This window comes from Periplaneta americana, chromosome 15, assembly GCF_040183065.1.
Source record: "Periplaneta americana isolate PAMFEO1 chromosome 15, P.americana_PAMFEO1_priV1, whole genome shotgun sequence".
NCBI lineage: Eukaryota > Metazoa > Arthropoda > Insecta > Blattodea > Blattidae > Periplaneta > Periplaneta americana.
In genome coordinates, this window is record NC_091131.1 from 148,147,327 (window position 1) to 148,160,803 (window position 13,477).

Below are 13,477 nucleotides of genomic sequence, written 5' to 3' on the forward strand. Positions count from 1 at the left end.
ATATGCGGAGACAAAGAGGAAGGCAGAAAATAGAAAAGACTGGAGAATGCTGGGTTTGTAGTGAAAGATCTGCCCTTGTGCCGAACACTATAAATGAATGAGACTAATACATAGCAACTAATTATTAAACCCTATATTAATTTCCCTTAATAATTTATTTAATTGTAAGTTTATATTTAATCGTACCCTGCGCATGAGTAGGTAGTTCAATATCTATTCCGAACCATGCCTGAACAAACTTTATAAAGTAAATTACATAATAAAGATATGATCATTTGGTCCAGGCTGCATCCGATTTTGCACAAGAAGAAATTCTTCAACATGTTTGTGAATTCAACTTAACTTAATTATATCTACGATAATTTTAGTCCATGAAGCATACATTTGATGTAAGAATAATTTCTTTAACACGTTTCTAAATCAGCCTTGTATACTATCCATAATAAATCACTCCACACCAATTTCAATAACGTGCATTGTGTAACCTAGGAAGTCATTTTTTGTGTTGACCGATTTGTGCATCATTGTTTAAGTTGTAAACAAGAAGAAATAAAAATTAACGTGCAACATAAGTATTATTTTAAGAAACACAGGGGGCAAATGTTGGTAAATGATGAACACAGAAATGGCATTTCGGGACACTTTGTTTTCTTAACTACTAGGATAACCTAAAGAATGAATATGAACAACTTCAGTAGTAGGTCCACAATAAAATACAAATTGTTACTTAATTTGTATTTCATTTTTTGGTCCAGGGAAAATACTCGTCCTTCACAACCCTCGCAAGAATAGGGTTATTATTATTATTATTATTATTATTATTATTATTATTATATTGAAATTCAGTAAAAATTAGTATTTTATGTGGAACAAATAGAATTTAAGCTTACATTACCGCAGGTCACCCAGATACTATGTTATTAGGTGATAAAATATGTGTACTTTATCCAATAATTAATATAAACCACCTGTGAGGAAATGGATCAAAATCATCTTCAACACTACCCAGCCACTATCAACTTAGCGTCCTTGAGTGAAAAATACTGGAGAGAGAGAGAGAGAGAGAGAGAGTTAATGATTTTATTGTCAGAAATTCAGCACTAGCAAACAACAACAACATTATATATTCAACCTGTATATTTGAATAAAACTTTTTAGAAAGGAACTAAGTCAAAATTTGTAACTTTTTTTACTGATGAAATGATTAATACTTTCAAGTTCAAGTTGATATTTATAGTACGGGACTGGTACACTCATATTTAGCCTATTCTTGAAAATAAGTTTCTTTGCGCTCCTGAATAGCAGGAAATTTTGACTTAGTTCCTTTCTAAAAAATGGCTATTCATTAGTAATATTAATGCATTTCTCACCTTCATTAGAACATGAATAAAATTAACACAACGCAAATCAAATAAGTTTCATATGTGGTATGGGAGGGTTTCGAAGGTCCTTTATTGCTAGAATTAGTGTTAGAATGTATTATTATTATTATTATTATTATTATTATTATTATTATTACACATTGTTCTGTATGGTTGTGAAACTTGGACTCTCACTTTGAGAGAGGAACAGAGATTAAGGGTGTTTGAGAATAAGATTCTTAGGAAAATATTTGGGGCTAAAAGGGATGAGGTTACAGGAGAACGGAGAAAGTTACACAATGCAGAACTGCATGCGCCTGACATAATTAGGAACGTTAAATTCAGACGTTTGAGATGGGCAGGGCATGTAGAAGGTATGGACAAATCCAGAAATACATATATAGTGTTAGCTGGGAGACCGGAGAGAAAAAGACCTTTGAGGAGTTCGAGACGTAGATGGAAATATAATATTAAAATGGATTTGAGGGAGGTGTGATATGATGATAGAGAGTGGATTAATCTTGCACAGGATAAGGGACCGATGGCGGGCTTATGTAAGGGCAGCAATGAACCTGCGGGTTCCTTAAAAGCCATTTGTAGGCCTAAGTAATTATTATTACAAATTTATTGAAGTGGGTGTAAGTGGATTGAAACTATGTTAATAATGCACATACATTGTCAAAACTTGTATTTTCAGTTTAGTTTGAAGTGCACCTTCGCTTTACTCAGTAGGCCTACTATGAACGGTCATAAGATCTTTAAAAGAATAAAAAAAGTAATGCTTACGATGCAAATGTTAATATATTTTAATAATATTTAATAAATAACACACGTAATTATATAAAATATAGAACTGAATTGTTCTGTTTGGTGGAGTGAATATGTTCTTTTTAAAAGGCTACATATTTTTTGTATAATTATTTGGTTTTAGGGCGGGAAGGTGTAGCCTCATTTCTGCATCTTCATTTAGCCTATTTCGGTAATCTGTTTTCATGGATAAATACGCAGAGAACCCAGATATGGAACTGATAATTATTATATATCTTTTAGATCTTTAATTGTATTAATGATATTAATAATAATTATTATTATTTATTGGAAGTTTCCTAGTACCTGGTACTCGTTACATAAGCTGTTAAGTCGGCCATTGTTGTGTAATCATAAAAGATGCATATTTTCCCTGGCCCAAAATTATATTATAAAATGACTAGAATCACATCTAGTAACAAACTGTTAAAATTCTTTTCAGAAAGGAGCCACTGTGTAAACACAAAAATGATCTATCTAACGAGTACCGGGTACTAGGAAACTACCTATTTATTTTCTGTTACGATTATATTATAATAATTTTTATTGGTGATATTACATGTTTTTATTGATTCGTATTTTCGTGAGTTTGTATACATTTTGCAGTATTATCCAAATTTAAAATACTGTTTAAATACTATTTACAATTCACATGTTTCGAAACTTTCACATGTGTAGCATTATATGATTTATTTTATTACTATTAGTAAGGAAGGATGGCCATAAAACAGTGTAATGCATTATAACCATAAAACCTCATTGTCCTCAGTAATTTTTAAACTGCGTCATGCGTTCGTTAGTGTTTTTAAATATGCCTGTCCAATGCAGTCTTAATTATCAGCCCCCTAATATACACATTTATTCCTAGAATAGCCATTGACGCTACGAAACGTAAATGTTTTATTCCCTACTTACTGTTGTAGTTTTCAAGCAGGAATCTTAATATAACTTAGAAAGCTTACCTCAGTGGAAAGAGCTTCATCCTGATTGTCCCATGAGAATCGAACCGAGCTCCTCAATACACATAAAGCGCTATCTTTTCTTGCTTTAAAAGAAATTAAAACTCAAAATGGCGGTCCAATATGTCATTTGCATTGTTGAAGAGGGCTTTGTTAACGCGTTGAGCGATGAACGCGAATTCCATAGAGAATGAAAAACTGGAACTAGCGTCAGGGATTAGAAGCTGTAGGTAAGAAAATTGATGGTACTTGTGTTGAGAACTTTCGACCTGATTTTAAATGTAGTCAACCGGCCGCAATGGAATTTAAATATTGTCGTTTTCGTATTTTATATTTAAACCATATTTTTGAGTTTTGTAAAGAAACTGATATAACTTACATTTTATGATGCAGTTATGTATTGCACTCATGTTACTTGATTTTTATCATTATAAAATTCACTCTTTGGTTTGGAGTTCTTCTTCCTCTTGTTTTATTAATTCTGCAGGAGAAATTCATTCTATACTATGTTGGCTGCGTTTTCATAATAGGAGATGAACTTCAATGTTGCGACTGTGCAGTTAAGGAAATATAGTTCTTACCACGTGTTCAACTGTGTATTTGGTTTTTAAAAAATTACATTTATTTGCATGTGTCCCCATTTTCTCTTGAACAAGTGAAAATAGACAGATGAAATTTCACCGCTTTTTATCACACTACGACAGTTTCTGATACTACATTATGTCAATCATGTGGTAATGAACTTACTGATAGAAGACATAGATTAGAAACATTTGTAGGAGTCTAAACTTTTTCAAACAATAATACTATAGAAATAGGTTAATTCGACATTCGATCATTGCAATAAATGTCTATTTCCTAGTAATTACTTTCAAAACTAATGTTGGTCACTGTGTAAGCAATTTTAACTTTTTTTTTTGCACTGGGCATGTGATACATGTTTTCTACATAATTTTAACCTTCTGAATACGAATATGACAATAAAAAGCAGTTTTAGGTTACGGTTTTTTAAGAAATTTTTCGAATTTATATCTATTCAAAATACTGCTTTATATATCGTAACGACCGTAAAGTTAAATACTCACTCTTCAAAAGATTACAGCTTTCTTTTTCTGCATTTTCTTTTATACTGGACATCAGGTACATCACGAGCTAAAGTCCAACAATAGTCTGCTAGCATATTGGTACTCCACTGTTCTTGGTATCTTTTTTAAATAGATAAAATTTCTTCATCAAAGCGCTTACAATGCTCATCACTGAATTTGTCATAATTCTCAGGAAAGAAGTCAAGATGGGAGTAAATGAAGTGAATTTTAAGGGATATGTTACAACCCATAGCTTCAAACGCCAACAGTAAATTTTGTACTAGTTCTTAGTTGTACTCACTTCCACGGTGTCCACACCTGTGGAGTAACGGTCAGCGCGTCTGGCCGTGAAACCAGGTGGCCTGGGTTCGAATCCCTGTCGGGGCAAGTTACCTGGTTGAGGTTTTTCCGGGGTTTTCCCTCAACTCAATACGAGTAAATGCTGGGTAACTTTCGTTGCTGGACCTCGGACTCATTTCACCGGCATTATCACCTTCATTTCATTCAGAAGCTAAATAACCTAGATGTTGATACAGCGTCGTAAAATAACCCAATAAAATAAAAATAAACTTCCACGGTTACCCAGAAAATTTAATACAGCCTCTTGAATGCGGCTCTCTCTTTTCCTTCCAACTAAGATTCGAAGTGATTGTCCTTCATTATTACTGTAATTTGTGGTCCGTTGAAAACTTTCTCTTTTATTTTTGAGTCACTAAATGCATCAGTTTCATGAGTCATCCCTTTAACAATATTCTTCATTAACCCTAACTTAATGTGTAAACGGGATGAAATTACTTTACTTTGAGGTACAATGAGTTGATGTATAATATTTTTCTTCCCTGGCTCTAGTAATTGTGTTGGCCATACTTTTATTTTATAATGCTCATTTCGAGCATATCCCATTCGCACAGAAAGATTTTGTGTAGCCATAATTGCATTCTAAGAAACAATGCTACAACCTTCAAATCCGCACATTTAAACATTCATACTTTGAATGTTATCATTAAAACACTTTTTAAAGCAATACACGTCTTATACAGAATACTAACATCAAGGAAATCTCCTGGTAATCTGAAGTGATTTCATGTGGCGAACCTGAATCTCCCCCTCCAAATGGAAACGAAAAGGGCATTAAAACAATTTCTGCTTCTATAAATGGTTTTTACAGAGTAGTATATTGAAAAATATAAACTACAGTAATGTCATCAAAGCTCAGAGTGAAATAAATACACATCTCAAGTAAAATCATGTCAACTCAAGCGAATTCATATCGCAAACCTGTTTCCACCTCCTCCAAATAGATTCGTGAAAGGGCAGTAAAATAATTTACATTTCCACAAGTGTTTCTAACACATTGTTTTCCACATAATAGGCCATCACAAATAGTTTCACAAGAAATATGGTGATTTTTTAAATAAAATACATAGAAAATTATATTGTTCACCTCGAAAACCCAAACTGATGGAACATTTTTCTTGTTATTTTTTTTTAATTCAGGAGGTCGAAATTAGTAACAATTTGTTAGTGTTATGTCTGGCGCAAAATGACTGTTGACCACTGTAATGAACATTGCATTGCAATTATTTTCGAATCTTACGTTTTCGGAAAATTAAAAAATTTCAACGAAAATATTGTGATTCTGGAATCCTAGAGTATGTTGATGAAATGTCATTATTTTTTTCTTTTAGCTATAAAACGTGAGATCGTAACAGGCCATTTGGCCTAATACTTGAAGGGAAGAAGAAGAAGAAGAAGAAGAAGAAGAAGAAGAAGAAGAAGAAGAAGCTATAAAACGTTGTCCTTCAATAGAGCAATTAATTTTATTTTATAACAAAACAAAATAATGTAATTTTTATGTCTTTATGTTGTACCATCTGAAAGCACCTTCTTGATTCTATTTTTAATTAAACTTGTTAGACTTTTCAGAAATCTCAACTCAACTATAGACAAGCAAAATGAATAAATTGCCTTTAGGTATATGTACATCTTTACATATAAACAATTTTGTTTTGCATAATATTGCCCTATAAAATTTGTAAACAATTGAGTATAGTACCGGAAAGAGAATGAACTGAACAGATCCCTTGCAATTGTTTCTAAATTGTTTCTAAAAATTATTTTGTTTTTAAATTTGACTTAAAACTGATACATATCTCATGCAGTTTTCAAGATAGAGCCACAGTTTTTTTTTCACTATTTTATAGCTAAAACTATTGTTTAATGCCTGACATAGAGCTATTTTTTATTTTCATTTACATTAATTAAATATTACCATATATGTAACATATGACAGTGTTTTATGTTCCATAATTATGTAAAAAAAATCCAAAGATATTAACTATATTATTGTAATTTTATTCATTGTCTGGCACTAAGGAAGCTTCAAAATGATACCAATATCTTCTTGGTATCATCATTAGGGAGCGGATTTTTATGTGCTAAAAAATTTAAATATATTTATTTTTATGTGCTAAAAAGTACGAAAATATTTGCTAAAAATTAAAAAATATTTTTTTTTTAATATGACAAAAATACCTTACTTAGCTTGGAAAAAAAAAAATGTTACTAGATACTCACCAACCACACTTGAGTGCTAGTAGTTGGCCGAGAATTGCAGTGAACAACAAAGGTCATCTCCAAATTCTCCATCACAAATGCTTGCCGATTATCTCTGAACAACGACTTATACTGTGAAAACGATCTTTCCACATCACAGGACGTCAGACGTGCATATTTAAAGAGAGGAATGTCACAAACACATACACCGTCAGCTTCATCTATAGGCACACCCTCCAATGCTTGAGCAACTTTACACATTTTTTTTATATCTACTGTTTTTCCCAAACACATTCTGGAATTTGTCCCTTAGTACTTGTACTTCTGAACCTGGTAGCGAGTCTAGTTTAATTTTCACGGCACGCACCTCCCTGTTTCAGACAACAGGTTTTTGGATGTTTCGAGTTTTTTTTTGTGGTGTCACACAAAAAGCTTAGATTTGCTAATATGAAAGCCAAATCGTTTTTTAAACAACCATCTTTCAGTATATCTTGAAGGATATCGATTGACGAAGCCGATATCAGGGAATCACAACAAGACGTATTGCCGAACGAGAGGCGAGAGATTTGTCTAAATTAGCCGGCCTGGGTGGCGCAAGCACTAGAGGCACGGACTGTCTCTACCGCTTGCTCCGAAGGGCTGTGGGTTCGAGTCCCGCCTCGGGCATGGGTGTTGTGTTTGTATTAGTATAAGTAAAACAAAGGAAAACAAATTAAAAACAGAAAACAAAAGAGATAACTTTGGTAAACGGCCTCTGGCCGGTCTAAATTAAAAAAAAAAATAAAATATTCATACCCAAGCTCTTATCTGTTGTGTTTCACAAGCAAAGCGTTGAATGAAATCATCTTCAGCAACAATAAACATTCCTAATTATGTGTTGCAAGATCTCTCCTCCTTATCTATGTTAATTTATTCTCCTAATAATAACATTGATATGCTGCCTAGCAGTTCTCAGAACTTGAGGCGAAACTAGGACTATTACAAAAATGGATCACGGATACACCACACAGCGCTTAGAAACACAAAGCAACCAAGAATTCTTAAAAAGATAACGTCCTTCTGAGTTACATAATTGATTTAGTTTTAAAATGTTTAAAAATTCTTGTAAAAAGTTATTTAAGTAAAAAAACTCCAAGATTTATGTGTTTATAATAGATTTCCTGAAAATATGTATTTACATAATTTTTTGTGAAAATATGTGTTTTTATGTGAAATAAAATTCGGGTTTTAAGCTTGAAACTTCATGTTCGGAATTTTTAACTTTGTTAAATGTGTTTTATCACACGCAAAAATAATATTTAATTACATAGGAATCCGCTCCTTAATCATCATATTTGGCTGAGATATCATGTCTCAAAAAATTAAATGTTCTAAAATTACTACTTACAGGAAATGAGCCACAAACTTTCAGAGCATAGAAGCCTCCAGCTTCATATGTCACCCCTTCAGCAGCTTCATGTTGGTCCAGTTTCAGCTTCTTTCTGTCTCTCAGATACCTCCTCCTTGTTTTAACTTCAGGTGTTGTTGTTTTCTGGCACTTTTGTCCCCTTTTTCCATTGATGCGGCTTTGTCCTCATTTTCCATTGATGCAGCAACTCCTGTGATGGTGCTTGTTTCAGGGTTTACATCCATCCTCCTTAGAATTTCAATTTCTACTTCTGGATCCAAAAATAAAATGACACACAGCATTACTGACACACAAATTTACAGTTTCCTGAGCTGTATAATCTTCCTTGAGGCACTTATTCCATATTGTTCCATTGAAGCCTCGTTCACATTTTGGGTTTTTCTATGTAAGCACCTTGCCAACAACTTTAGGTCGATCAATCTCTCATATACAGATTTAATCGCTCTTACGATATCTATTTTCATGCCAGGTCCTTTGTGTTTGTATGTTTCTCCTTTGACTTTCACTACTTGGTAAGGACACCAACTCCCTTCACCCAATGGACGCTTAGCATGGAGAGGCTGATCATCATCTGCTGCGATATGGAACAAGGAAACCCAGATTGCTCTACAATTATCTTCTACATTGCCAGTATTGTCCCTCAAAGCAATGCCAAAATAGTTCTGGAGGTTGTCGATAAGTTTGTGCGTTAGCCCCCCTCTACAACCTAGATTGTTTGATTTTGCTAGTTGGCGTAGAGCATTTCTAACACGTTTAGTAGTATTCCACACATTTCAATTTCATAATAGTCTTTCCATTATATGGATCTAGTTCACACACCGTTTCACTGTCATTGAGTGGTGCACAACCATATTCACATAGTGAACAGAGTCCAGTTTCCTTTGTGCTACTCATGTCGCAGGTTTCGTGGTATCCAAGTCGATTACCAGAGACACTTATCATATTTTCGATCCTACTTTTGAACTGGTTAAAATCTGGAAGAGCAGTTCGAAGTGACGGTAGTGCTCTTGTAGTGCCCAGAAAAATACCTAAACTCACAGATGATGCAGTCCCTTCAAAACTTTAAAATCAGCCATCATATTTGTCCTCTGAATGTAAACAAAAACGTGAAGAACCAGAAGAAAGACGAAAAGAAGCAGAGGCGAGAGATGGAGATGCGTTTAGCAAGTGGTTGGCAAATGACGTGATTTCAGATTTTAACCAATACAGAAGTAGGATCGAAAATATGAAAATTGATGGGTTCACAGTAATAGTAAATGATACTGAACGTTGTATTTTTGAAAATTGGCAGTACTTCTGTTGTGCCAAAGATTATCGCGTGTTTAAAAGTAATTAACGAACTTAGAATTATTATTTCAAACAACGACATTTCCATTGCTAGTTCTAAATTTAAATGGGTTCTTGGCAAAGATATGGTAATGCATAAGTGGTCTAAATTCGACACTCTTTTGAGTCATTTGAATTCTTAAAAAATTTGGAATTTATCACCAAACAAGAAAATTGAACTAGCGTCAAACTTGTTGCGCAACTACTGCGATGAAGTTGACTAAAGTTCTGGACTATACAGTAAGGTTAAGTTTTTGAAGGAGCAAGCATAGGCGGAGTTATAGGGGGGTACATGGGGGACACTACCCCCCAAAAATTGTCAACTCCTTTACCGTTATACAGGATGATTCAAAACCTCTGCGACAAACTATGAGGGGTGATAGATCTAACAATAAGGAACTCTTTTTGTTAAAAAAACCTATGTTTTTTGACGCGTCGTTTCGAAGTTACCGTTGAAAATGTTTTTGCGCGGGCGTATGTCAGTGTAGGCGAATGTGTGCATCCCTGTTTGTTTGTTGAGATGTATGTAAGAGACGAAAAGGGCTGTTGTTGTTTGTTTACGTTTAATGTTCAATACCTTTTCCTTTCAGTTCAGTCTAATCATCAATTGAGAAAGGACGTCTACACTTTTCCCGAGTTAGACGACATGGTAATGTGTTATGGGGGAGGCTCACGGAAACGGAAGAAGAGCTCTCCACATGTACCAACAGTTTCAAAACAGAAATCACCCTCACCACACAATGTTTGCTCTACTTTATCAGCGCCTTCGAGACGATGGGTCTCTTCGTCTCCGGCGCATTGGTGGAAGACTACGTAGACATCCATTCTAAATTGATGATTACACTGAACTGAAATGAAAAGGCATTGAACATTAAACGTGAACAAACAACAACAACCCTTCTCTTGTCTTACAAACATCTCAACAAACAAGGGTGCACACATTCTCATACATTGACGTATGCCCGCGCAAAAACATTTTCAACGGTAACTTTGAAACGACATAGGTTGTTTAACAAAAAGAGATCTATCACCCCTCAGAGTTTGTTGCAGAGTTTTTTAATCATCCTGTATATTAAAATTAGAAAATAATTAATTCAAAAGATGTTTTTTGTTTTCGTTTATGATTAAGTTTCTGTGCTTAATTGACGAATTAATGTTTTCAGACCATGTGTCTGGACTATAATATATTTTATTTTAAATTTCTGAATGTATAATAATCTCTATACATCATTTGAATGGGAATATTGAGAAACCACACACGTCCATAAAAGTAAAATTTTCAGGAACGACAAAAACCACACAGCTACTTTTATCTAATACTTTGACCCCGTAAAAAAATATATGTGGTTAAGTACAGTAAGTTAAAGATTTTCAGTAGATTTCATCCCTATGCGACATCTATTTTCCGAGAAAAAATATATAAAAGCCGTTGGATATGTGTTGTTTCTCAATATTTTGAACATAAATTAATTAGCAGAATACAATAAAATATTACATCTTTACTCACAACAAATGGTTTCTTTGCAAAATTGTCACAGATCATCAATATATCATTTTCATGTGTAGTATTACTGTAAACTTCAAAACAGAACAATAAAATTAAATTTTTATTCAGAATAAATTGTTACTTAGGATTGCAAATCCTTCACAGATCATCAATATAATAAAATATTCATTCATTTTCATGTATAGTCAAACTTTAAGCTTCAGAATAGAACGTTAAAATGATATTCTTATTCAGGAAAAATTGTTACTTATTTCTAAACATTCACAGATCATCAATATAATACAATATTAATTTATTTTTATGTGTACTCAGAGAGTAAACGTCGGAATAGAACAATAAAATTAGATTTTTATTCACAACAAAGGGTAAAAGTAAAAAGTAAATTGTCCACACCTGTGGAGTAACAGCTAGCGCGTCTGGCCGCGAAACCAGGTGGCCCAGGTTCGATTTCCGGTCGGGGCAAGTTGCCTGGTTGAGGTTTTTTCGGGATTTTCTCTCAACCAAATATGAGAAAATCCTGGATAACTTTCGGTGCTAGACCCCGAACTCATTTCACCGGCATTATCACGTTCATCTCACTCAGACGCTAAATAACCTACTAAAATAATAAAAAAAAAGTAAATCCGTGGCGCTACAGCATATGAAGGACCAAGACTGACCAGCCGGTTGCTGGTCTCACGTCGACATGCTGAAGCAGAGGTGAACGATCATCCAACCAGATTGGAGGTATCGTGTGGTATTTTTAAGTAGGTTATTTTATGTCGCTTTATCAACATATTAGGTTATTTAGTGTCTGAATGAGATAAAGGTGATAATGCCGGTGAAATGAGTCCGAGATCCAACACCGAAAGTTACCCAGCATTTGCTCATATTGGTTGAGGGAAAACCCCGGTAAAAACCTCAAGCATTTAACTTGCCCCGACCGGGAATCGAACCCGAGTCACCTGGTTTCGCGGCCAGACACGCTAACCGTTACCCCACAGGTGTGCACTGGTATCGTGTGGTTAGCATGATGATGACCCCAACCGTTATAGCTGGTTTGCGAAACCGGATTTTCGCTACCTATCACAGTTCCCCAAGTACATCACGATGTTAGGTGCACATCGGTCCCATTAGTAGGCCTAAACTAGGAGAAATTTCATGAGAAAATTTCTTTCCCCATGAGGACTCGAACGAGCGCGCATTCCTCAGAACAAAGGGTACATATTGCAAATTTAATCCTTCACAAATCATCAATATCATATTATAATACTCATTCATTTTCATGTGTAATCATAATGTAAACTTCCTGCACCCCTTCGTTTTCTGGAAGGAATCTGTGGGACTTTTCCAGATGATCAGTCTTTTGTTTATTAATTGGCGAACTTCCTTTATATGATATGGTTTTAGGGCTCTGAGGAATCAATGAACGTTCTGATAATACAAAAGTATGTTCCATTATTCTTCCATCTATGTGTACTTTTGCTTTTACAACTCCGAAATTTTCACTGGAGTAATGAAACTGATGGAATTCAGTTTAAAATGGTTCTTACTGAGAACGTGGGGTTCCTCTCACTTGAATTTCCAGAGACTATGTATTCTTGCGATAATGGTGAGGCCACCATTCTTTAAAATCAATATTTCAGTTCTTTCTGGAACTGTAACTTAAAGTAATTTTTTGAACTGATTAACTTTTTCAGTTTCCTTTCTATAACGCCAAAATCACGGTCGCAGGGGAGGAAGGAATGGCCTCTTATGGGGAAGTATTGTGTGATTGTTTCAAACCTTCCCTGTGCTGGGGAAAATTGTATTTAATATACATTGTTACCAAACTATAATAATTATTTTTAATTAATTGATGGTAAATCTTATGCATGTGCTGCCAATCTAAGAATCTAAAATATTGAGAAACCTCACAAGTTCTGAATACATGTGGTTTCTCTTCATATTGGAAATAAGTTGAACTGAATTCTGGCATAGGATATGATGGAAGATGTAGTGTCCAGTGACGATTCCTCCATGAAGGATATGAGGATGATCCTACAGTTTAATTTCGTGCCTCTGAGGATAGAAAACATTTTAATGACAGATTTTATTTTTAATGCTTCCCGATGTAATAATTTTCTTCAAACTTTCACTTTCTGTCGTGAGTTGTCGCCACTGCACATCTCAGACCTTAGGAAAACTTTCCGAGGAACCATCCAAATATCTTACAATTAATATTACAGCAAACGGCTTTTTCTAGCAGTGAAGTTACAGACAGGGGTGAGTGCGGAGGGCGGGGTATGGCTTGCCTTTAACCGCATTTGAGGATATGACCGTATATCCTAATACTACGACCCTTCTTTCTGGGTGGTGGTGAGGAAACCCTATCAGAGACTACAATACGAATTTCAAGTACCCTTGTAGCCTCCTTAATTGCAGTTCATTGGTCATTTTAAAAGGCCGGAATAAATGAAATAATAATTTAAAATGATATAACATAAAAA

The 13,477-nt window shown here is 34.5% G+C and overlaps 1 protein-coding gene and 1 long non-coding RNA gene across 7 annotated transcripts in view; one reads left to right on the top strand and one right to left on the bottom strand.

Annotated features, from left to right (window-relative positions):
- Positions 1-13,477, top strand: part of LOC138715437 (uncharacterized) — a 125,627-nt gene that overhangs the window by 52,062 nt on the left and 60,088 nt on the right. Inside the window, exon 4 of one of the 6 annotated variants that reach the window (XR_011336335.1) lies at positions 5,901-7,554. The exons of the other annotated variants lie outside the window; for them this stretch is intronic. This is a non-coding gene — a long non-coding RNA (uncharacterized lncRNA). Of the gene's footprint in view, positions 1-5,900; positions 7,555-13,477 lie in introns of those variants that run through there. 6 annotated transcript variants of the gene reach the window in all.
- The window catches only part of LOC138715436 (CD2 antigen cytoplasmic tail-binding protein 2 homolog), a 100,310-nt gene that overhangs the window by 2,489 nt on the left and 84,344 nt on the right, over positions 1-13,477 (bottom strand). The gene's annotated exons all lie outside the window — the stretch shown is intronic.